The sequence below is a fragment of the Nesoenas mayeri genome (assembly GCF_963082525.1).
Source record: "Nesoenas mayeri genome assembly, chromosome: Z".
Classification (NCBI taxonomy): Eukaryota; Metazoa; Chordata; class Aves; order Columbiformes; family Columbidae; genus Nesoenas; species Nesoenas mayeri.
The window spans coordinates 68,680,608-68,705,111 of NC_137542.1; the positions used below are offsets into that span (position 1 = coordinate 68,680,608).

The following is a 24,504-nucleotide window of genomic DNA, read 5'->3' on the forward strand; positions in this document are numbered from 1 at the left end:
TTTTACAATAAGGGTGGTGACACACTGGCACAGGTTGCCCAGAGAGGTGGTCAATGCCCCATCCCTGAAGACATTCAAGGCCAGGCTGGACGGGGCTCTGAGCAACCTGATCCAGTTGAAGATGTCCCTGCTTATTGCTGGGGGGGTTGGACAAGATGACCTGTGAAGGTCCCTTCCAAATCAAACTACTCTATGATTCTCTCATCCCCTCCTCTGCACCCCACACCTTCTCCACCTGGAAAGGCACAAACAGCAAGAGTGTGCAGCCAGCTGACCTGTCACCATGCTGAAGGAGCAGAAAGTTAGTTCTCAGAGCAAGGTGCAACACACAAAGCTCCCAACCAAATCTCCTCAGCTAGAGGGCATCACTTCTCACTTTCCTTTTTCCCCACAGCCTTCTTCCCAGACTCAGGGCAGAGAAGCTACTGTCCATCACACATCTGCTGCAGGAACATACTAACAAAGCATTTGTCCCAGGAAAGCAGTCAGCTGCTCCCCAGAGGCTACAGTGCAATGCTGGAATTATTGCAGCCCTCAATTTCTACCCTATGGTAGTACAGTATTTCCAGCCTGTATATAAGGTTAAGGCTCCTCAGGAACTTAAGAATAGGTATATACCAGTTATTTTCCACTGGCAAGAACACAATAACTAAAGCACAGGTAGAAGGAGGGTCAGAAGGAAAAGCTGAAAAGATTCATCACGTTATTCCTTAAACTACCAGGTTAGATGACCGTGCCCTGCTCTCCTTCAGACATCCCCAAGGAGGGCAACCACAACTGTCAGCATGGTGAGGTGGGGGCCCTGCGGCTGCAGACCTGGAGCTAAAAATAGAGTGGCCCACCAAAGTGTCTGCTGGCTTCTCCCACACTCACAGATCAATACAGTCAACTCTGGAGAGGGTCTGAAATACCAATTTGCTGAATAAATTCTGCAAATTCAGAAGCAGGACAGATCTGGAGCATCAATGCCCTGCTCAGCTCAGAGCAGAGAACAAGCTGGGAAAGGCTCTGGGTGGCTGCAAGAAGAAGGGCTGTGGATGGAAGACAGAGACCACCCCCGAGGCAACACGCCTGGAGCACTACCAAAAAAAGTGAAGAAAAAACCTACATGCAGAGCGCGGATAGCCTTGGACAAGATGATTTGGCAATTTAGGATTTTACTGTGACAGAGCTGCTATTTGTTTTTCCTTCCCTCCCATAAGAGGGTCCAAAGCTCCCATACAAAATACAATAAGGAACATGCCCCAAGGGTCTACTTCCCTCAAATACGTCTTCCTTTGGGCATCCAGCCCTGTCTCTCACAACATGTGCAACCCATCAGGGATTCAGTTTCTCATAGACAACATTTCACCTCCTTGCCTGTCTCAAGAGTGGGGTAAGATCATTGTAACAGCAGCATTCACCATGGACAGTAAAGGGACACTGGACTTGCATCAGTCCAGCCAGGACTCAGCACTAGTCCTTTCCACTCTTCTCAGTAGGCAAGTACCCACCAAACATTAAGGAGACCCCACACACAGCCCTTTGGCAGCTGTGCAAAGTGAGTTGTAGCAGTATCACTCTGACGTCTCATGGAGATCTGGCTGTCACATCCAATTCAGCCCAGCAAAAGCCAGTTTACCAGTTCTCTCTCCAAATGCCTCCACAGCAACTATGCTCCCATCCTGACCACCACCTGCTCACCATGGTACCTGCTGGCCCAATGGCATCACCTATAACACCACTGCCCCTCCAGCTGCACCCAGCTCCTCCAGGGTGACAGTTTCTCACATGCCCATCACCGCAGTCATCTTTCCTTGGGCAAATGGGCCCTACTAAGATCCCACCAGTCTCCAGCTGCAAATACGCATCTCTCTGCATCCTCCTACAAAAGCTCCTTCCCAAGAATCCCCTTTCCCCCAAAGGAAAAAACTCCTCACCACCTATAACAGGGTTCCTCAAGGTGCCCACAGGACAGCCTAATGTTCAAAGACAAGCCACTTTATGCGTTGCTCCCGTCATACTGATAAGGAGCTCCACAAACACCTACAGAAGCATTGCCGCAGCACCAGGTGTGCTCTGGTGCCTCAGAAGTGACCAAGCAAGTGCTGCGAAGCCACTTCCAATCAACTCCATTTCCTCTGCCCCACATGCACCAGGGTTAGTCTGCACCAAGAGCTACCTATGCTTCTGCAAGGCAGAGAGCTAGAAGCACAGCCCAGCAGGGCTAGCCTATGCCCCCAAACCAGAACCAGCTGCTGCCTTGCCCCTGCCTCTGGCTGGGGAAGGGCAAACTCCAAAGTAGAGACAAAAATTTACTTCCCTGCTGTCACCTTGCACAGGGATGGAACCAGCTGGAAGGGACTTCAAAGGGACAACTAGTCCATACCCTATCCCCTAAGAAAGGCTGTTGACCCAAGCACCTCAACATACAGGGCTGAAACAAGCAGCACAAGGAGACATACAGGCCCTTCCAGGAGTCCAGAGAAGGAGCTGCAATCCCTTAAAGCAAAGAGTGCTCAGCCAGGCATGACCCACATATTGCAGCAAACTATTTCACCGGTTTTGCTCTGCAAAGACCAGAGAGAGCCCAGCCTGCAACAGTTCCAGCAGGTCGCAGTGCAGGCAACTCGATTCTGTTTTCTGCCAGAAGTAGTGCTTGAAGACAGCACAAGTGCATGGAGTCCCCCACAGATATGCCACCTCCCCAGGGAGACACTATGTGGCCTCAGGTCATTGCAGATATTCAAAGGAGATGGAAACCAAAACAAGGTGGTTGAAGGAATCCTCACGGAAAGCTGGGGGCACTGCTCTAACCCTGCTTACATAGGAAGCATCTATGTAAGAAGCTCGTCCTGCTGCCGGCATGCCACTGCATGGCAGAGCCATTTCCCGCTTGAGCTGCGATGCATTTGTTTTGTGTTCCAGGCACCAGCGGGTCTTATTTGTAAGGTCATGAAGCAGTCTGAAGCCTTACAAGAAGATGCCAATTAGATGCTCCAAACCCCATGCTCAGCAGAAGGTCAAGCGTGCAGTGCACCGTCTCGCTGGCGCTCAGCTGCACGCTCCCTGCATCAATCGGGTTCCTCCAACGGGGTGTCTTCTGCACAGGGCTTACAACAGCACCTGCCACTTTGCTTTTATGGTGCACAACGGGCTAGCTTACCACTGTGAGTGTGGGAGAGAAATAAAAGTTGATTTTTTTTTTTTGGTTTGTTTTAAACAGGCAGGCCAGACATATAACAGCTTCCCAACTTCGAGCCGTTTTGATCCAGCCAGCCCCCTCTCCGCTGAGTTCTGGCAGGAGACAGGCACAAAGCACCAATTAAACAAAGACAAGTTATGCTTTTTCTGTCAAGCGAAGAAGAAAAAGGTGGGGGGGGTATATGATGTGGAGAGGAGGAAAAAAAAAAAAAAATCCAGCAATCCAGCCCTGGAGATATTTTGCTTTCAAAACAAGCTGTCAAGGCAGCCCCCTCTCCTCCCAACTCCTGCAGAAGAAGGGCGAGGGAGACCCGCACGCCTGCCACAGGACGCGTGCCGTCAGTCATCAGACCACGCGATCCGTCACTTGGCACATCAGGCCAAGCTGTGCCCTCTCTTTGCCTGGGGCATCCATCAAAGCCTGTGACGGGGGAGAGCAGCGGATTCCTGTGAAGAAGGACTGAGCGTGATCCCTACCAGCTACGCTGATGAGAATCCCCAATTATGAGCGATTACATTGGGGAAAAACAAAATCTGAAAGCAGCAAGGACTCAATGCACTAGCTCACCTGGCCACATCAGCAGCTCACTTGTTCCATGGCAGAGACATGCATAGCTGGCACAAGCATGCAACTGCTGTCTCTTCTGCCACACAGGTTACTGGGTTTGAAGTCTCCCTGTGCAGCCAGCAGCTCTCCTGGCTCACAGCTGAGCTCAAGACAGTGAGCTGAGATCTTCTCCCATTTATCCCACACCACTGCTTGCTTCAAAGCAAGGCTACCTGCCATTGCAATGCACTGCCAAGGAACCAAAGCACTCAGCACAGACATAACAAGCTCTCCATCACTTTGGGCACTCAAAGTTTGCTAGGTGAACTCTGAACACACCCTAAGCACCTGCAACCTGTGCCCACATCTCACCCAGCAAACTTTGGTCCTGTAGCCAGCCAGATTAGATGGTTACAAAGATCCCTCCAGGCTTTATTTTCTGCATGCAATCAAGGAAGATAAATAGCAAACATAGCCACTTCCAGGGTGGAAAAGGGTAGGCTTTTCAGTAGTGCACAAGCACCAACTCTAGCTTTAATATCTTATTTGCTTCCCCTTGCAGAGCATCAGGTTCACTCCCACCTTTTCCCTCCTGGGCTCTCTGAAAACAGCAGCTAACTACAGCAGCAAAATCACCCCCAGTAGCTGATGCACAATCTCATTCCTACAGGGTGGCACTTGTACTGGGCTGACCACTGATGCTCCCTGCTAATGTGGAAGAGTGTAGTGCACAGCCTGATCTTCTGGGATGGATCCATCCCATAATTAGCACAAATGAGGAGGGAAGAGCATCTCTGCCCCGATCAGGTCTGCTCGTGCTGGCACTCCATCTCACTAGCGAGTGCCCTGCTCATTAGCATGGGGTCACTCAGCTGCAGCGGGGCACAAGCACCACTTGGCGATTGCAACACCACTCACGTCCACTGCTGTGGAAGTGTTGAATTTCCTTTAAGAGCTTTGAAGCTCTTGGTTTGAATTTGAGAGAAGAAAAGGGGAAAAAAAAAAAAAATCACAAAGAATTGCAGGATCTCTGTAAACATACCAGAGGAAAAAAAGAAAGTGAGCCTTTGAGCCTCTTGACCTTGACAATGTCCTTATAATTACAAGACTATTTATTTTCAGTTAAACCCCAACTATTGAACAGACAGTGTTAAGTTGTTTTTTCCTGAGCAGGTGATTATCCTGCCCAACTAATCTAATGAAAATTATCAGGAGGCTACTGACCTCCTGCTACACACACTAAATAATGCACAAAGCTTCAGGATCAGACAGGCAAATCATAACCCTACCTTATCTTATCATTTTCTATACAGCTCCAGGCTTGTTCCACTCATGTTTGGCTGTGTTAGCCAAATACTATCTTAGTGGAAACCACAGCAGAGCCAGCCCTGAGAACTGCACAGCAGAAAGTTACCTCTGCAAGATTTATTTCTGTAGAAGCCAAGAGCTGCAGCAGCAGATATATTTAGTGTTTAAGCCGCTGTCTGGCTCCTGGAGCTTGTAGCATGATGCAGTGGTCCCCTTGCACCGACTGGGCTTTGGGAAAAGGAGTGTTGTCCTGCTACTTTGATGAAGGGTACAAGGAAAGGTAAGGTCTAAGAAATGGGTGCACAAAGAGGCTCATTGCTCCAGATGTGAAAAGCCACCCCTTCCACTCCATCCTCTGAGAAGCACACCCCCTGCCCCATTTCTGCTTCCTCCTGCAAACAAGGCTGCCCACCCCTTTTGGAGATGTCCCAGCACAGTCAGCTGCGTGAGAACCAGGGCAAAGCAAGGAGACCCAACACCAGGGATGCTCCAGCCCCAGCTCAGGGCACACAGTGGGGATGAGGGGTGTGCAGTAATCCTATTCCCCTTATTGCTATTCCCTTCTCCTTCAGGGGAGACAAACAGCAAGAGCAGCAGCTGCAAGAGATAAAAGCTACAACTAGCAATTAAGAAGGCAAGACCTAAACAAGGAGCCACAAAAAAGTTATCACACACTTCCCATACAGCCCCAGCTTGAGCAGCACACACAGCTTGAGGAATAGATTGCACAGGGGTGACTTCGAGCGTAAAAAAAGTTTCCACTGGGGAAGCTACAGAGAACCGTGGAAAAACACTGCTAAAGGACAAGCCAAATATTTTCTATGTCCCCCATGCCCACCAACATGAAACCCCAACTACACCACCACAGAGAAGACACCCCTCTTATCTACCCTGGCCTTACAGCCTCATCCTTATATCCTCTTTGCCTCTTGGTCCATCAGACCTCCCAGTATAGGAGCTCTCAGCTTACCTCCAGTCACCACTGCAACGAGGAGCTTCACCCCACAGCCACAGAAAACTGCCAGTGCCAATCCCACAACCCTTCCCTTCCTACAGAGCCCTCCCCACCCCTAACACACCTGATTTATCCTCCCACCCTGGCTGTCATTGGACTGGAGTCACTCTTCTCTAGCTGGGGAGGTACTAAGCAAGACACAGATGGGCAGGACTTCTCATCTTTTAAACGGCCAGTTCCTTTCCCTCTTGCAAACTTTCAGAACATGAGGGGCAAACAGTCTCACCCAAAGAGAGCAGAAACAAAAATCAAGGTGGGTTTAGGCATAATAGAAAAGGGAGCAAGAGGAATTATAGCAAGACAGGCAGGAAATAGCACAAGATTCAGCTTTGGGAAAATACCAGCTAACACATGCAAGGAAAATGATCCATAGCAGAGATATTCAAAGGGAAGCAGAAATCTGGGAAAAATTAATGTCCACAGCAGCAATTGCAGGGGGACAGCGAGGAGGGAGGGCTTTGAAACCGAGCACTACTAGGATGCAGGCTCTACCTACAGCAGATCCCACCTCTGCAGAAGGGAGGAGATGCTGCCCTGCTGTTCTCTTGGCATGGCTGTGCCAGAGCGTGTCTTCAGAGAGGATCTTCAGCCCCAGGGAGGCTGGCCACACCATCTGGGTACAGCATGGCTGAAAGGGTTAACTGGCCGAGACTCAGCAAAAGGAGAGGTCCTTTGTTTTTTCTCTCCCCCTCTTTCAAATCTAGAAAGTTGTGTGTTGCTGAGGCATCTGAGCTGCTTCTGGAAGAAGTTAGAATGATAATTAAATTCCTCCCATCTCCTAGCCTGGGTGACAGGAACAACCTCAGGCTTCTGGTCACTGAAGCTAACACTGTAATTGCTTGTGTCACAGTCTTGCTCCATCCACATGTGCTGACTCTACCCTTAAAAGCCAAGATGCAGGTCATTTCATGTCTCTGCTGTTGAGCAGCTGCTTGGTGTCCTCCCTGGGCATGGCAGTGAGTGCCAGGGCTGCAAGAGGGCCACCAGCTGGGTTAGACTGGCATCACCCTACTGAGTTACATGGGATCCTCTGAACTGCCGTCCCTCCTGGAAAATGCTGCTCAGATAGAGCTCAGGCAGCTCCCAACAGACACTGTGAAGGATTTGGTGGGCATCAAGTGAGAGATGAGAGCCTGGCAAAAGCCAGAAAAATACATCTGTCTCAGGACTGACTTCATCATCAGCCCGATGAGGGAGGAGGCTTGCACAAGACAAAGGGGTTAAAATCACACTGCACAAAGCCCTCAAAAATGTGCTGAGGACCAAAGCTGGAACCGGTTTCAGGGACTGGGACCAAGGGACATCTGTAGCTCCAGCATGTGCAGCCATCCCTGCTCTCTGCTGCTCCAGAGCAGAGGTGACACCATCACATTTTCATGCTGGGAAACAGGCACTGAACCCAGCAACCTCCCAGCTCACATGATGGCAGAAGGTTGCGACTGCTCTGAAGGGACTACGACACACCAGAGCTTGCAAATGCATGTTCTGGGGAGGGTTCTCTGCTTCCCAAGCTAACTTCCAGCTGGAGACACGTGTCTGTGCTTGTCCCCAAGGCAGACAGCAGCAGTAGGGGCATCCTCTGGTGCTGCTTCCTGCCAGCAGAGCATGGCAAAGCCTTAGAGTGACAGCCTACAGGGACAAGAGAGCAATTTACTCACCATGCATGGACAAGTGCTTGCCCTCCTTGCTGAAATCCAGCAGGCAAGCCGCTGATTACTGTCACTCGCCCTGGTTGTCTCAAGGCAGACATGCAGCCTACTGGGACTCGGCTGAGAACTCACAGGCTCATCACACACATGCTCACCACTAACACCCAGGTCAGACGCGGCTGGAGGAGGAAGAAAGCATTCCATGCAAATCCCTATCATTGCCATCTTTATCCCAGCACCCTTTTTCCAGCATGAGCCCTGGCTCTATTGGCTGCTTTTGAACACCCATCACCAGCTGAATTCCAGCATGGCTTGAGCAACAGGGAAAAAGGAAGTTAAAATTGGTTTCTCTTCATGCATCCACCAGCTGAGCTGTTGTTCCAGCCTCCACCTGTTTTTGCCAGTGACAGCAGAGGCAGGAGGAACCCAGCTGGACCCTTTCAATGAAGGGATGGAGCAGGGTGAGCCATTGCAGGGCCAGCACTTAGGAGAAAAGCATCTTCAGCTTGACAGCTCAGCAAATTTCATCTGGAACTGGCCAGAGAGAAATAATGTAAAGCCTTTAAATGTCATCTCAGGGGCTCAGCTGCCAGAAGAACTAGAGACAGACAGACAGATAAGCATACAGTGCTGCACAGAGAGATGGATGCCCTGCTTTGGTCTACACAGGGTATTTACTAATATGTCCCACAGCTGGCATGAGCTGTCAGCAACTCCAGAAATCTGGTTTTCTGCCACCAGCTCTGCTCTGGGACCTCAAGGAAATCCCAGAGTCATTCCAGGTTTGACTTTCCCCTCTTTGCAGGCAATGATGCTTTCCTGCAACACCAGGTGGTGGTAAGGTTAAAGGCTGACCCTGGTAATGTACTGTAGCAAAAAGCCTTGTGCTATAGCAAGAAGCCTTGGGGAACCCTCCAAGCCTAAATGCAGATGTGCAATACACCAAACCTCTTGTTTGGGTCCTAGACCTAAAGTCAGACCATCCCAGTTCCTTGTTGTAAGAGAGAAAGTCAAAATTATCAACCCATTTCCTTTGCTATTGACACTTCTGACCTGGGCAGGTCACACCATCTTGTCCTTCATCCCTCTGCCAGCCCTGGGGAGACACCAAGTCCATTAGTGCACAACTGGTTCTCTCCTGTGCATAAAGCAGCCCTACTCAGAGAAAAACAGCATTACCAGCCTGACTGCAAGGACAGACGTGCCAAGACTGGGGAGCACAAATACCGCATGCCCTTGAAGTCAAGGACCCACCATGGCTGTTGGAGAAGTTACTTTTCATCATTGCTCTGCATAGGAGCAAGCTGGGGTGAACATGAAGTTGCTGAAGCAAAGCAAAGAGGGCTCGGGTGCAGAAGTGTCTATATAGCAAAAAGCACTGTGCAGAGCAGGGACACAGAGCATTGATGATCCCCTTCCCGGTCCTCATACAATCTGAACAAGCCCCAAAAACTTGCTGTGCCTCAGGGTTACTGGGGGAGGGCAAGATGCACCAAACTAGAGCCCAGGAAGCAGGATGTGCGAATAGGAAATGGTTGATAGCAGCTAATGACTCCAACCACAGCCAAACCAGGGGACCCCAAAATGTCCTGGGAGTTGGGACATATAGATACACTCCATCAAGAAGGCAAGGGGTTTCTGCCAGATGGCACAGCACATCTGTGACATGACCACAGACACTGTGCAGCCCATATGCCCCGGCAGCACAGATTTCAGCGGATGCTCTGTGCCCTGCCACAGTCCTTACTTTTGTGCATGAAAAAAACTAGACTCGCCAACATACCCAATGGGCCTGTCAAACTAATCATGTTAGGAAAGCTGGAAACACACCAGCAGCAAGGGCCAGCCCCTGCTCGAGAGCCCTTGTAGAAATCACGCATCCAGGAGACGGAAAAGCCTCTTGTCGTTCCCGGAACCAGGTCAATAAAAGCACAGACAACTCCATCCAGAGAGAGAATTTTATTTATTTTTTTAAAATGAATCACAAGGAAGAACAGCTTCAGCTCCCCCAGCTGCGAATAGGTGGGCAGGCACAAAAGAGCCAGCACGGAAATGTGTCTGTGCAACACGTGTGGGGAACCCTCCACCCCACACATGTCCGGGCTATGGGGTGAGAGGAAGCCACTCTGAACCGCAGCACGGGAGAGCTGTGAAAAAACATCGGCCGCTGGTCCGTGCGGTTTCTCCCACCCCCCAGCTGGGTTCCCAAGTCAGACAGCCTCCCACCGACACAGGCGTTCAGCCTGCTGGAGAAAGGAACAGGCTCAGTGAGGAGTCCAAAGCTGAGCACTCCTAGGCAGCTTTGAAGGGCCTCATCCTCAGGGAGCAAGAGCAACCCACCCTTTCAGGAGAAAAAAAACCCAAAAAACAAAATGCACTTTGTCTAGGTGTATCCGGAACAAAGCTGTTCTGTCCCCAAAGCCACAGTTATTTGTGGGTGCACCTTTGCCATAACAGTGTTATTTCTAGAGCTCTTTGCTAAGGGAGAAGCCAGGAGGACCGGATGGAGCTTTTTTTGATTGAATGTCTCAGAGCAGCAGCATTTTGTTGTCTCTTTTTTTTTTGAAGTATTTAATTTTCAAGCCCTTATTTCAGATGGACAGAGGAGGGTAAATCATACATTGGCAAAGACTGGCTCAGGCTACCTGCCTTTTGCATCTGAGAACCACAGTTTAACCACAGGAGAGGATGTGTCCTCATTATCACCAGCATTTTTTAAGGCATGGACGAAAGGACCATGGTGCAGAGAGCTTACCTATACTTGAAGCAGACACAAGCTTCATTTATTATATGTAATATTGTTTAATTTCACAAGCGAACGCTTGCGCCTGGCCCCGAGGAAGCCAGCCCAGCCTGCCTTCTCCGAGCACACACCAACAGATCTCTCCTTCTGCATCACTCAGCTTGCAAAGCTCCAGCAAAGGGAACTTTACACCTCTCACAGATGATCCTATGCAGCACGCAATAGCTGCTGTGCCTGCACAGGATTTGGGCAGGGATCAGTCTGGCTCATCCGTAGCTGTGCTGCTGGGAATTTGCAAAGCCCGTAGCAATAAGACGCCTTGGTGGTCACCCCAAAAGAAGCTATTTCTGGAGCAAAGATGGCACAATAGTAAAAAAGCAGCTGCATTCTCTACCTCCCTATCCATCACCTACAACATGGCATCATGGCACCCCAAAATGTAAAGCTGCGTGTGTCCCCTGGGACTGAGAATCCATGGCAATAGCATGCAGCAGGGATAGCCAGGTGGGTCAGCCCTGCAGATCCATGACAGGGTCCTACAAGTTACTACATCCAGTCTCACCCATGCTCCAGAGACTGGGAAAGCCACTAGAGACCACTAGAATCAGGAAAATACTAGGCTGCAACTTTGTGAACAAAATGCATTCACTGGCTTAACACCTACATAATTAAAAGCAGGCGCATCCATCAGTAATTGCTGGCACAGGGATGTGCCTGGTTGTGTGTTCGCTTTAGGGGGCCTGTGATACTACCAACAAAAGCAAAGCTGGCCACCGGTCCCTCTGTAGAGAGAGGGTGGTGACAGCACCAATGAGACATACAGCTGACCCTGCCTTGCCCCAGGGATCTCCTCTTCCCATCGAGAGAGGAATAACAGTAGCTCCTTTCCCGCAAAGAGATCTGAGCCATCCATTGCTGCTCCTAGAGGAAACCATCACCCCCAGGGGCATTTGGGTGGCAAGGGGACAGATTCAAAAACCCATGGCAATTCAACAGGGCTCTGATAGCAGCGGGGATCTCAGCCCTGATGAAGAGGATGCTTTCACTCACTGACACTGAGAATGACAACAAGCCCTGCTCTCCACACTCACCCACAAGCCAACTCCCCAGCTCCACCTGCCTCCTACTGGCTTTTAGTGTCGCTGGTGGGAATGGGCAACTAACGCTGTCCTCTCCTCACACGATGGAGAGAACTGATTCACTAAATATCAATTGACTTGATGGTAAAAAAGCAGGGAGTGAGAGCCGCCCCCAGTGCCTCCTCTCAGATGGGGACCAACCATCCCACCACCCAATTTTGGGTCAGCGGACATCCAGGCTGTGAGTCGCTTCTAGCATCAAGGTACAGCCTCCCAGCAGCCTCTCCCCCTCACCAGTATTTCTTGTGCTGCTTCCCCTGCCAGTTCCCCTGCTCGTGGGGTGTGTTGCATAGTATTTAAATGCAACCAGGTCCAGGCAAGCCAGATTTCAGTTGATCCCATGTCCCCTCTGTAAGGCAATGTTAAGAGAGGGGTCATGCTCCCTTCACCAGCTACTGTAAACACAGACGCGAGTACTACAGTACAGCATCATTTATTGCAAACCCTCCCAGCCTTCCTTCCCCAGCCTCCCCTGAGCAGGGAGCAAGCAGAAAACAATTCCTTCGGGGAAAAGAGAAAAGAGATTTCCAACATAATGGGCACTAGTATTAATTTTTCCATCTGCCGCAGCTTTCCTTTCATTCTGCGACTTTATGAACTTCACTCGATGCTGGCAGCAGCCCCGGAGGGCATCGCAAGTCACCTGAAGGAAAACGGCTTTTTCTAGAGCCGGCACCTGAGCTTTTCCCTGACAGAGGGTGGCAGCCCCAGCCGTGCACGGTCACGCTGCCCAGACAGCTCAGAGCCACACCGACCGATCAGCCGTGCCTCAAGAGGACTTCGATTACATCTTTAGGGTGTCACGGCTAATTAGAGCCCTGACTATACCCTCTAATTAGGTAACACCTTCAGACAAATCACCCTCTCCTCTTCAAACCGTGTCACGCCTTCAGATACAATCCCTAATTGACTTAAAAGTAGACTCGGCGTTTCTTTTCAGATCTCTTTCCACTTCGTAAGGCGTTTCAAAATAAATAAGCCCCTGGTCATCAGCCCCGGCTCAGAAACCAGCTGGGGAAGTGCCCTCGCATCCGCACCCGCATGGCCGGATGCAAAACCTCCATCGGAGGCACAAAGCAAACGCACCGATGCAGCAGCATCGTCCTTCTCTGATCTCTCATTTCTAGCCATGCTAGTGCTACTTTTGACAACAGTCAGCAAAGCCTCTTCTAGGAGAATGGGGGTATTTGCGATGCGTCAGTGTCCTATTAAAAATATTGCCTGGGGCCCTGAGAGACAAGCAGTGTTCCAGTGAAAGAGCCTGGTATCCAGCGACAGAAGGCATTAAAAACCCTAACCATTCAGAAATTAATACGCCAGAATTCTACCAAGCATCAACATTTTAATCCACAAGCTTGATTTCTGTTTTCATTAAGTAATGAATAAACTGAAGCGATCTGAATGTTTTCAGTTTTCCACTATTGCAAAATTTTAAGTAGATATGCAAAAAAACCACACCATCATAACTGCAAATGTGCTGAACAAAAACTATCAAAATTCATAGAAGATAAATATTGAGCCCTTCCAAGGCTGCTATGAGAACAATGTCTCTTTATTTGCTTTTCGCGAGGTTTGTTATAACAAGAGAGTGAGATTCCAGTATACAGTGTTTTAATATACATACATGCATTCACAGCTGGAATAATAGATTTTAAGGACAGAAGACAATATTACAGCTGAATGTATGCAGAAATACATAAACATACCTTCAAAAACACATTCTTTGCACCCTACCCAGATATATACATGGACACATATGTATAATATATTTATACACACACAATCCCTCATGTTTCATATTGATCATAACCATTCATTAAATCAGACTCTCTAAAGTTTCTGCTGCTTTGAGAAAACATGACTCTGAGGATACATCATGCGTGAACTTAACATCCAGCAGAAAATGAAACCACAACACGCTTCATCTTGAAAGCCATCCCTGAATCTAACTTAACCCCTGCTTTGGACAATGCCTCCAGAGAGGCATTAAAATCATGATAGGTATTTTCCTGGATTTCCCAAATTCTCTGGAGACTCCCTGGCACTCTGGCCGAGTCCATCTCTTTCTTGCTTCAAAGGTTTTTCTGGCTGAACGCTCCCATCCTTACTCGTGCTGCTCCACGGTTGTAGATACATGGATCCAGTGGGACAGCATCTGGAAAGCCGTATCCTGCCCTCACTGCAGGATGAGTTACCCGGAGCAGCCTTTGAGGTTTAACACTTGGATTCCTACAAAATGTGCAGGGAGGGGGTGAAGGGTCCAGAGCGGCTTTGCATCCTCCATCCCCATCCCCGACAAAGGGATTCCAGCAGATCTCATGCCCCCTAGTGTCATCCTGGCGAACGGACCAGCACCGGGCACTAGCACCAGGTACCACCTGGCCCGGGCTGTGCCCTCACTTATCCCGCAAGTAAAGCCAGCACCGTGTCCTGCTGGCACCGACAGCACAATTAAATGCTATTTCCAACAGTTCAGGTGAAGGGCAGCGCAAACTCACTGGCCCTTCTGAGCACCCCTCGGCCAGCAATAGTCGCCCCGAGTGTCCCTGTGCCAAGCATGGTGCCACTTCCGCGATGCTCCCACAGAGCCTCAGCAAGATCTGCCCCGCAGCAGATAGCCTGAGTGGTGTCCCTGGAGAGGGGCCAAGAGGAGGAGGCAGAGAGCATCTGTGGTGGACACTGTCCAGAATACAACTCCTCCTAAAAATAGATGGTCCCTGGAAGGGCACGGCCCTTCCAGCTAATGAGAACGTGCGGTGCTAGGAGCTCAGGGTTTGGGATAACAAAACTGCGAAGTGCATGAATGCAAGACACCACTGCCTTTGCACAAAGTCCCTGTTTCTCCCCCGTGAGAACACCTGTGGCATTGAGCTCTAGCCATCAGCACGAGAAGTGATGCACAGAACTAGCCCAGAACTCAGCATCCCTGCCTGACAGCCTGCTCTGAGCAAGCAGCGAGATCCAGTATCTCCCAGAAAAATGCCCATGCTGGCTGCAGTGCTAATGTATTTAACTGGGACTGGACCCCACAGACCGAGTATCTAAACAAAAGGCGTGTGCTGGACAAGAACAGAGGAAACGTGCGTTGAGCCCATGCACGTGCCTCAGTTTCCCCATCTGTCCAGCAGCCCTGATGCAGCTTGCCCTCTCTTATTTTGCTTATCCCTCCTCATTCAACTATTAGCTTTCGTGGGGAGAAACACCCCATGGACAGCACCTAGCGCATCGGTCCCTTCCAGCCTGTAGTAGCAGCACACAAACAAACCTTGGCAACTCATCGGCAAAATTTGGAGGAATTCTCCCCAGGGCACTGACCTGGGTATGCTGCTTTCTTCTGCAACACCGAGCAGAGACTATAGCTTAGAATAATGGGGAAGTAACTCAGTTCAGTGCTGACAAAGCATCACAAGCCCCAGCGGGGTGGGAGGGGAGGAGGTGTCCTTCCCTCACGCTGCCATGCCTGGTATACATCATGTTTAGGGCCAGGCATACGTCACCGACACAAAATGGACAAATTGGAGGGATTTCAGAAAAACTAGCGACAAAAATGAACAGGAGGCAGAAGGGATTGATTTACAAGGGCAGATTAAAAGAGCTGCGATCAGTCTAGCTGGGCTGAGCAAGTACTGACAGAAGCAGTCGGATACTAATCTGCAAATGGGATGAAAACGATATGGGAAGGAATAATTTAGCATCTTCAGCAGTAATGGGATAAAATTAAGGAAAACTCAGGGCTGAGTAGGTAGATTAAAAAAAAACCAAACCAAACCAAACCAACCAAATAAAAACCCCCCACAAACAACAATCCAGATTAAAACTCCTTTCCTAGTTTTGCATGACTGTCTCTATCAAAACACACAAAGTCCCCAAAACTCTTTCTGCCTACAACAAGGACCTTTGGGAGCAACCATGCCTCCGTGCCCAAGGTGTACACACAATACACACACGCACGCACACACACAGAGCCCTTTCCCACCCTTGACTCACACTCAGGAACGCAGCAGGGCCTCCACATTAACCTGAGTGATGGAGACTTCACGTTTGCAGGGAAGCAGTGGAGAGTGAAGGCTAAAACCACTGGGAGCGGTGGGAAGGTCCTCGCAGAAGGATGTCTTTGCTCTACCAGGTCTGCACGGGGGAGAGGTGCTGAGACGGCTTCCTGCAAAGTCGCAGGAGTGAGCTCAGCTGCGAGCACTCAGATATTTACACACAAACAGCACATTACTCAGCAACTCCCATTTGTCAGGCGTAATGGCAGCGGCAGCAATAATAAACGAGAGAGCAGAGAGACAGGCTCCCAGATGCACACCCAGCCCCAGACTCAGCCTGAGCTGGGGCAGCACGTATTCCCCAGCTTTCTGGGGAATTAACTGAGAATGGCCAGGAGCCGGGGCTTGCACCCGAAAAACTCCTGCTGCCAGCTTCGAAGAGTCAGCTACGTCTCCGAAAGCTGAGCCTTGGCTGCACTGTTATTTGTATATGTATGTGCATCATATGCTTTGTGGCTCTGAGAGGTACCAGGGCTTCTTCCTTCACATGACCAGGAGGTGCTGAACACCTTCCATGGGGATGGGGATGCAGCGCTTTGGCAGGATCAGGTCCTCTTGGGGTAAATCAGACCAAAGATAATGCACGATTATCAGATCGTGGCTTGGCCTGCTCAGACAACAGGCTCTGATGAAGTTACCCTAAAGCGCTGTTGCAAATAAGTCTGCTGGGCACGGGGCTCTCATTCCCAAAGCACAACCTGTCTCAGAAAAGTCCACCTTCCTAGTGAGCCCCAGTGAGCTGTGGTCTCAAGACCTGGTCTCAGCAAGATGCCCAGTCGGACACGAGCATCCCTTGCACACCTCTAGCCGTCACAGCAAAGCTCTAACTCCTCACGGAAGGGCAGGGAGCTGGGAGCAAGGACGCCTGGTCCCACATACTTGCAGGCAGCCAGTGTCCCTGCCTCGCTGCCTGCACGCATGGCTGGCAGGACTGGCAGCAGCCTGTGCAGGTCCTGTTGTCCCTCATGGAGGTAAACAACGTGTGTGCACACATAGAGTGGGCAGCGTGAGAGTTGAATGAGCAGAACCCCAGCAGAAGTCAGCAAGTTCCTGAGTAAAAAGCAATCTGAGGAAAGGACCTCCTGGACTATCCCATAAACTGAAACACAAAGAGAGGTGAAAAAGAAATCAAATAGCTTTGCAGGCAATTCCCTTTCTGAAACCTGTGCTCTGTGCAGAACCTACACATGTGTCTACAAGCGCAGGGTGGGGAAGAAAGGGGCTTTCTAAGAGAGAGAAGTGCCAATCTCTATACCAAAAAAGTTTAGTGGACTAAGAAACAACCGCCGGAGGAGCTAGGAAAGCAAAAACATGCAGACCAGGTTCTGTCCCCAGTGAAGGCAGCATAGATCAGTTCATGCGCTGGTTGGAGTTCCAATCTGGTTTAAAGATTGCAGTGGGGGAAGTCACCAAGATCTGGAAATGTCAGAGAGTTTGTGCAGCAAAGGGATCGGTGTGTATTATGCAATTCTGGAAAGCAGCCCTCCTACTCGTGCTCGAGATGAACTGCCTAGTCCAGGGAGAGCAGTTCCACATAAGCGCCAAGCAGACGCTTTCTTATATAAAACCAACACCCCCCCCAAAAAAAAGAAAATAATAAAATAAATAAAAAGGAAAATCAGCATTGCCACAGCAGAGGAAAGGGCAGCTTGTGCCTTTGGAGAAACGAAGAAAAAGTCTGCTCTCCCGCCCAGGAAATCCACGGGCTCCGCTTTACAAAGAGCCACCCCGCAACCTCGGCTCCAGCCCTGCTCATGCAATGCAGCAGGCAGGAGGGCTCATCCCTTCCCAGCCTTCAACCTGATGCCGTTCCCGGCGGCCACGATGCCCTCCCCGCTGTTGCGGGGTGTCCCGCCGCACGTCCCCGCCGCGGACCCGCTGCCCTTGCGGATGCAGGGCCGCCCCAACCCCGTGTCCCCCATCCCTCCCCGCCGGGAACGCCCGGCCCGGGCGCAGGGCGGACACACGCACACACACGGCGAAGCAGGGAAAGTAAGTTGCACAAATTCTTTTTCCTCGTGGGCTTCGCCCCAGCGGCTGCGGCGTGGGGGGCGGACACGCGGCCCACGGCAGGGCGCAGACACGCGTGGGCGCGCTGGGGAAAGGTGCGCGGCGGCAGGGCACACCAGCAAGCGCTGCCGCCACCCCCCCGCCTCCCCTTTTCGCCTCGCCCGAAAGGCAGCGGCACTTCGGCGGCGGGCACCGGGGCTCGCCTCCGCTGACCCCCGCGCCCGCCCACCGCCCCTGCCCTGTCCCGCGGGTGGGGGGACACCCCGCACCGCCCACCGGCCCCGGCTGCCCGGTACTCACGGCGCCCTCCTCGCCGCCGCTCCCGGCTCTACCCCATGCAACCACCGGCTGCTTCTGCACCGGCTTGGGGGCTATAAGCTCTTTTAAACTCCAGCACATAACCCATGTGACCGCAGAAGCCACTGGTAAGGAGCGCCGGGGAGCCAGCGATGAGCTCAGCCCGCACCCCCCGGCACAGCGCCGCGGACGCGCTCCCGGCCCCGCCGCGCGCACCCGCCCCACGCCCGCACCACCCCCCCCGCACCCCCACGGGCGGCCGCCGCCCCTGCGGACACGCAGCTTCCCCACACACACACCTCCCCGCGGATGCTGAGCCGGAGGGAGGCACCGCACACACGCTTCCTCCCTCTCCGCGCCGTGCAAATGCACACGGCGGAGCACACTCGTGAAAGCACCGCGAGCCCGGAGCCACGCACACAGACACCCACACTGTGCACAGCACGGTGGGCAAGGGGGCACGCTGCGAGAGCCCCCACCTCCCCAGAGATGCAGACCTGAGGGAAGGCAGTGTGCTCACCGCCCGGTACATGCACACTCGTGTGTGCCCGCACACATGGAGTCACACACAACACTGTCTTGCACACCCTCCCTGCACACTCCCCCCCATCAAGAGATGCAAACCCAAATGAAGGTGCTGCACTAACATCTACTTGCACACCTCCTTGCACACACCTCACTCATGAATGCCACACCCCCTTGCACAAGCACCTTCTCAGAGTGCACAACGAATGCACCCCACGAGCAGATGCGGACTGAAATGAAAGCACCACACAGCCCTCTCACACACACACACTCACACTGCACAACTGAACGCCCAACACACACAACGCTGTGCTCCCACACCCTCTTGCACAAGCGATGCACAAGCAGCCAACCCACACACTCACCCACATTTCCCACTTATGTGCAACCTGCTGCTGTGTGCCGAACAAGCCCACCCTGCCAATCCATCACACCACCATGCTGTGGGATCCCCCATGGCTGATGGGGTCACCCCATTTCCCATCGCAGGTAAATTCCTTGAGCTGTCACACATGTGGGGGTCTGCAGGGCGAAGAGGATGGATGTGCTGGTCACAATGATTCCCAACGAGGCAGGAGCTGCAGGGGTGACCATGCCAGGGTTACCAGGCCATGGCGCCTGCTCCAGACATGTGGCACAACGGAATTCGGGAGTGCCAACATGAAACGTGCCAAGGGGGGACGGGAGCCGCGTGTGAGGCTTTGGTGTGCAGAAGACTGGGACAGGCAGGGCTGGCTGGGCAGGTGCAGGCGTGTGCTGCTGGGGCATGCCAGCAACACGTGTGAGAAGGCAGAGCTGGCAGGCAGAGGGCTTCACTGTGAGCTGAGTTATGGAAAATGACTCTTTCCAAGGAATTGCTGAAATTAAAGTGGCAGGGAGGCCAAACGAGCAGGAGCCAAAGGGAGAGTGAGCAAGGACAACCGAGTGGCCTCAGGGCAAGGAAGAGCAGGAGGCCAAGGAGAAAGTGCCCTCCCTGGACTCCCACCCCTCCAACTCCCGCCACCCCCACAGGGAATTGTGAACACCTCGTGGGGCTTTTGGGAAAAGGCCAGCTGGCACCGTGGTGGCACTGGCTGGGGGATGCCATCAGGTGGGGGGGTTGGGGGAAACATCCCGTCCCAGCCACATCACCCCCTTGTCTGTCAGCATGCAGATAAATACCTCTGTTTTGCCAGCCTGGAAGAGACAAATTTTCACAGGGGAACAGACTGCTCCCTGCCAGGGGCTAGGTGCTGGTGATGGGAGGAGACACACGCTCACTGAGGCTTTTTGGGGAGCCCTGCAGAGCTCTGGGGAGTCCTCTACCCTGGCCCCCACCCCAGGGGCTTGTGGCAGCTCCAGGGTGCTGCTCCCCGCACATCAGCATTTGGGTTAGCAGTAAGGGCTGTTTCAGTTTCCAGATATCTGAGCATTCCCAACACAAATCCCTGTGACTCAGGAAACAACGCATGCAAGAAAACTCCGCAGAGAGGACTTGGGAGAAATACTCCCATTGGCATGTTCCCACTTTCCCTGGCATCCTAATACTTCTCCTGGGCTGCAGAAAATGATAGTGGTAAAAACAACAGAAGTTTCTTACTGATTTTTGAAGAAAAAAAAAAAAAAGCCATGGTAATCTTGGGGCAAACCTACAAAAGCTGATCTGTTTTGTTCCAACTGGATATATGTTGACCGAATTAAATATATCACCTCTCCCTATAATCCTGGCTTCACACAGACTGTGTCACACAAGCAGAGAAAGGGGGCTGGGTGGAAGCCAGCTTTCATCTAGTTTTTCATTGATGATACTAAAAGCCACTATTAATTGGATGGAAATTATGATGTTTTGTCTCAGATGAAGGTCCACAATAAATTATCTGTTTATTGTTCCTGGTTTTATCCATGAAGAATAAGCAGCATGTTGTGGCTCTGGGGGAATTTGTGGTAGATAATAGGAGGTCCTGAAAAAGCAGGAGGGAAAATTGAGAACAGAGAGGGGATGGGTCCAATACTGTTCAGCAAGTTGCAGCAGATCTGGAGAATGACCCTCCTGTCCAGAGACTCTGGACCAGATTGAAATAGTCACAAAATGGAAAAAGAAGAAAGAAAATCTTAACCCCTTTCCCCCTCCTCTTTATCTCTACAGCCCTGGCTGAAAAAGAACAAGGAAAAGCTGTGGGGGAAGCAGCAAGCAGTGTTCGCATGCCACTGGCAAGTGTGTCAGGAGAGCAAGTGGCTTTGTGAGGACAGCGATGGAAAAATGTTGCAGCACCAGTGGGTCCAGGAACAGAGCTGGACCCAGAGAAGTGATTCTGCTAGCTGGTGAGCCAGCATCAGGCCATCACTGTGGGCAGCTTTTCCTGCCCACTGTATCCCCATGGGAGCCACTTGGAGAAAGCGGGGGCTCATCACAAGCCTATACATCAGTGTTCAACCAAGAGACAATCACTAAAAATGTCACTCTACCCCATTATATGCCACCCGCCTGTCTCCAGAAATGCTGGCACCCTGTGCAGGAGAGCAAATGCTTCACAGCTGCATGGCAATTGTATGATGGAGCTGAGCTATGGTCAGATCCTGAGCTTTTTGGGCTGGACCTGGCCAGCTGTAAAGCAACACAGATGCCTTGGACACCCAGGGCCAGAGCTCACGGGACAGCATTTCACTGCTTTTACCCCAAAGCTGAGTATATATAAAGGCAAGTGTCTGAGCCAGTGTCTTTCCAGACCATTTATTTGATACTTCATGGCAAACATCTGACTAAATTACTCACTGATTATTCAACCATCAGTAGAGCTGATTGAATGATTACTGGTGAATCATTTGTTCAAAGCAAAATGCCCAAATTCCTACACTAAACTACTGGCAGGCAACAGGCAGATGAGTTTCAGTCCTCCAAAATCCCTGACTTCGCATAAGACCCTAGGTCTGTGCTCCTCACTCATTGCTTCCCCGAAATATCCACCCCCCTCTCCCGACCCCTTGCCACCGGCAGGAGCAAGGTGAATAGGAGACGTGGGGAACCATTCCTTGAATTCCTGCTGGACTTCAGGCGAACAACAACACAGCAGGCTGAACTAGGAGCCTTGTCTCTCGCCTTTGCACAAAAGAGATTCTCCGGGGGGGGAAAAACCCCACAACAATGGTGAGGAAACGTACAGGGTAGGCAAAGAAAGCAGCTGACCTGGCGTGCCACAGGCCAGAAAAAAGTACAAATGATCTTGCAAAGCAGCAGGAAAAGATGGGAGCTACAGAGCCGACGAGCTTTTTACCAGCCTGATTTAATCATTTTCTCAGCAAATGCTCCCCACGAGGAACAAGAGGGGAAAGCAAGATCATGAAAAGATTGCAGGCAAAGGAATTCTGCCGGTACCCCTGGACTGATTAAAATTCCTCAGGACTCATGGCAGGAGAGATTATTTTATGTAAAACTTCAACTTGTCTTTATTACATTTGCCAAACTTCTTCCCGTGTAGATAGAGGGGAACGGCAGGAGGTGCGTGCGAAAGACAAAGATGGAGATAATAAATACAGGACTTTGCTGTAGCTTTCCAGCCTGTTACCCATTTGGCTGGGAAGGCTGATGGTGGTGAGCGTTTGCATACGTGCACACAGCAAGGTGTGAGCGAGGAGAGGCTGTGGAGACCTCCTGGAGCCTGGACAGGGTGTGCACGAAGGTTTGTGCAGGAGAAAATCCTGTCCTTGGGTGCATTCCTGATGATGGGCATCCAGTGGCTCCGGCATGAGTGATTAGCGTGATTTGGGATGTCAAGGGGTGCAGAGAGGACAAGGTCCAACCAGTCAGCTAAAATACGTGCATGAAGTTTCCATGTGCAGCAAGGATGTCAGGTTCGGTGCATGCTGTTACCAAACCGCTCCTGGAAAACAGAGACTGGCATATGGCGGACCCCTCGCTGCTACTGCCGGGTAAGATTTCGATGACAAAGTACCGCCTGACACCTGTTATAAATAACGTCCATCCCATCACCCACTCAGCACATGGCCCACTGCTGCCAGCTCCTCGCTCGGAAGAGGCTCAGCATGGAATGAAAGCCATATTTAAAATACATTTTCACATATGTCTTTCAGAGCAAGAAACAACAGGAGAGGGGTCTGGAAAAGGTTTCCCCTCATCACTTTTTTCCCTTGGTGCCACAAGCACAATCCCTTGTAGTCTTGGGTAAGAACTGAGATGCTATAGCCATCAGTTTTTGCATCTCTGTCCCATGAATATCCTGAATTACAGCATGGGTATTGCAACACCCCTGGATCTGGGAAAACAGCACCATTATCACATACATTGCAGTGGGGTGTTTTTCCCTCCTAGAACTTGGAAAATCTTACAGGGATGGGATGGTGCTGTTGCAGTGTCAGGATTGGGGACCATGGAGATGTCCAAAGGGATGTGGCTGACATGAGGCACACACAGACTTTTGTGCATCTTCATGAAGGCACCCAGACATGCTTCTTGCAGCCCCTCCTGTAACAGGATTGCACCCAAACCACCACAGGGACTGTGCTGTTTCACGTGTGGCAGAGGTGCTCTCATTGCCACTGAGAAAGCAAGGATGTTCCTGATAGCTGTGGCTCTTGGAACCCTTTCCAACAGACCCTACAGGTCACCAGTTGTGTGTGAGCCCATCCCAAGCTGTGATTTGCATCGGCACGGCTGGTTCATCCCCCACGATCTCCCTGAAAATTAGCACCTCGAGGCAGGCTCCTTGCTCTGGTTGTGGGACTGGCTTCCATCACATATCATCCTCCTCGCACAGAAAGCAGAAGCCAGGGATTAGAGTTGTTTGAAGTTTTTAGCCTGAAAAGGTTGGGTTTGAAAGAAAAAAAAAGTAAAAAAGCTGCTTTTTGAATGTCTTTTGGTGAGGAATTTGCCAACCCCTGCCCCCATGATTTTCAAAGGGATTTTTTTTTGGGGGAGTGAGAGATTAATTTAGTTTTACTTGCTCTCATTTTGCCTTCAGCTGAAAAGCACGATTCCCCTAAAACCCCACACATTTGGGGTAAATGTAATATTGCACTTAAAAACATCCTGGGAAATGTCAAGAAAAATCAAAGATGACTCAGTTTCAAACTCTGCAAGTCAGAAACACCTGGAACAGAAACACCTGGGAAACATCAGTGCTGGGTGCAGGGAGCAGGGGAAGGAGAGGAGGGAGAGGTCCCCATCTCTGCCAGCAGCCCCCATGAGCTCCTGTTTGCTGCATTCAAGGGAGAGAGACACAGTGGGAAGTCACCATCTTAAATATGTTACCTGTAAAGAGATGCCACCACCATCTCCATTCTTGTGCCCCCCCCCCGCGACCCCAATATTTGGCTCTCAATGAGCATTAACCTTTCAAAGATACATTTCTTGTAATGATTTGCTGGCTTTCTCCTCCCTAGCCTTTAGGGTAAGCTCATCTAAGCTCAAACACTCAAGCAAGCAAGTGAAACCCTCTTGGGCTAAGCCACATCCTCACCCCATAACTCACTGGTACCTCTATGTGGCGTGTCTCTATACCACGAAGAAGGATGACTCCCATGGTCACAAATAAAGGCTGTATGGGCACAGTTACACACCCTATAGTCCTATAGCAAAGGACAAATGTCTCCTTGCTGCTCCTGCGTACTCTGCTGTGTTCCTCCATCTACTCTCCTTCATTAGCCATGTCCCAGCCATCCCTGCCTTCTGCATCACCACTGCCAAGACCAAAATTGAACAAATGTTTACTTTTCTCTCCCACAACCTGTCAAAATCACATGGTGTTAAGCACACCTGCCTGTTTGCCCAACGTTGAGATGTTCAGTTATGACCCTTTAACACTGCTCTTTTTTTCCAGTACAGATTCATTTGGCTCCCACTCAAAACTGAGAAGCAGACCTGTTCTTTGAAAAAATGCCAGAATGGGACATTATGACAAACTGCGTAGTTGCTTTTTATCATCTTCTCAGTTTTGAGAATTTCCAATAGATTCCACACCTCACCGCCCCCCCGCCCCCGAAAAAAAGAAGAAAACAAAGTCCCAAAGAGCCTCAGCTAGGAGTCTTCTATCTGAGCACATTTTC

The 24,504-nt window shown here is 50.9% G+C and overlaps 1 protein-coding gene across 1 annotated transcript in view; it reads right to left on the reverse strand.

Moving 5' to 3' along the window:
• Positions 1-18,042, reverse strand: part of CNTFR (ciliary neurotrophic factor receptor) — a gene marked incomplete at its 3' end in the record, with an annotated part of 213,857 nt that extends 195,815 nt beyond the window's left edge. Inside the window, exon 1 of the mRNA XM_080362617.1 lies at positions 17,944-18,042. The remainder of the gene's footprint in view (positions 1-17,943) is intronic.
• Between the last annotated feature and the right edge of the window lie 6,462 nt (positions 18,043-24,504).